Below are 2,015 nucleotides of genomic sequence, written 5' to 3'. Positions count from 1 at the left end.
TTCCTCTCCATAGATCCCGACTGTCCTTAGTTTCTTGTATATTCTTCTGGGGACATCCTTTTTTTTTTTTTTTTTTTTTGTCTTTTTTCCGTGTCCGGCAATGGATCGCAACCCTCAGTGTCGCCCCCGCACTGGACCGGGACCGGCAATGGGATCGCAACCCTCAGTGTTGCCCCCGCGCCTCGCTCAGCCAGTGAGCGGGAACCGGTCTGCATGTGGGATCTGAACCCTCGGCGGGAGCGCCTCCGCGCTTCCCAAGCGGCGCACTAGCGCAGTGCGCCACCGGGCCGGCCCTGGAGACATCCTAAGGCCGAACAAGTGTGCACACATACATACATATATATATCTTGAGGGGCAAATATTAAAAATATTTACCATAGGCACAATCAACTGGAAGGAAGGCTAGTGATACACAAGATGTACCAGAGTGCCTACTGCATATTATCAGCCCTGCAAGTATTCCTTGCTTTTATACACAGATTTGCACTTTGCTGTTTTCATCTAGTAATATGATTTGGAGACCATTCCACATCAACACGTGTAGAGCGACTTCATTCTTTCCAACGGTACTGTATTTTAACCACTTCCTACAGATGGATCTTTAGGTTGTTCTCAGCCTTTTGTTACTATAAACGGTGCTCCAACAAATATCCTTACAGTCTGAATTTATCCGTGGCATAAATGTCTAGACGGGGAATTGCTGAGAAAAGCAATATTACATATAAAATTATAATCGGTATTATTAAATTTCCTTCCAAAGAGGTTTACCGTTTTTATTCCCAGTAAGTGTCCACGAAGTTCTATTTCCCAAACCCAGACAAACTCAATATATCTTTATCAACCGGAAGGATGTAAACCGGTCTCACTGATTTAATTTGCATTTAATCTAAGATTAAATTTTAAGTTTTGAACGCTTTGAACTTGGATCAAGTTTTTCTCTGTCATCTATGAACCTGAAACAGGTACAGGTATTAGAGATGATAAGCTGAGAATAAATCAAAGCAAAGGCTGGTTGAGAGCATCTGTCCAGTGATGAGGGTAGCAATCATGTTTAATTTTTTGCTTTGTGCCTCCTCCCCTTCTCCATATCCATCAGATTTCCATCAGGTAGCATTTGGGAGTTGTGAATGTAGGAAAACCTAGAGATAGATTTGGAGAATAACAAAGAAATAATTTATGAAAAAAAGAATTTAAAGCCTCTGATCTGGGAGAAGCTCGCAGAAATCAGCGTTTTGGTTCACTATTTCTTGCTATTTCTGCTTCATTACCTGGCAGGGTTCATTGGGTACCCTGTCCTAAAAGTATGTTGAGCGTAGTCAGGGAACCTCAACGGCATTAAACCCGGTTTGTGAGAGTTTTGGGAAAAAAATGAGAGTATGCCGAGAGGCATGCTCCGTTCGCAAATTACTAACTCCCCAACCCAACCCCATTCATTATTTACTTTGAGGAACTTGATGAGCAAGGCAGGAATATGTACGTTTGCATATAAGATCCTCACATCGGGCCACTGAATATTCGACATGGGGACCTTGAGTCATACAGAAGATATACCAAAGACAGAGAAAAACATAAAGCCTCCCTCCGCCCTGAATGACATCCTGACCGTCCACCTCCCACCCCCCACGCAATACGTAAGGCAAACCGGTATTATTGCAAAAAATACACCTCTATCCTCACTGGATCCTACTCTATGCTGGACGTTTTTTTTTTTTTTTTACTGAGCTTCGGCTGTTATAACGGGGAGGAACAAGGCTTACTGAGGCCACACCGAAGTGCACGGCGCCTATGTAATAAGGCCCCACATTAGATTCCAGATTTGCACGTCGAGTCCCACCCCTACCCAATCCGGGAAGTCAGCGCTCTTCCCTTGTCTCCGGTTGTTTAAGAGCAAGCGGTCTTTAACCCCCAGTCCTGCTCTTTGTGTCGGCCTCCTCGGAGTAGGACAGAAGACACCGCGGCGGGCCCCACGGCCGCCCTCCTTCCCGGCGGGGTGTCCCGGGCCCGCGTAATAACTT

Source organism: Galeopterus variegatus, unplaced genomic scaffold, assembly GCF_000696425.1.
Source record: "Galeopterus variegatus unplaced genomic scaffold, G_variegatus-3.0.2 Scaffold374, whole genome shotgun sequence".
NCBI classification, from domain to species: domain Eukaryota; kingdom Metazoa; phylum Chordata; class Mammalia; order Dermoptera; family Cynocephalidae; genus Galeopterus; species Galeopterus variegatus.
This window is presented reverse-complemented; position numbering follows the sequence as displayed.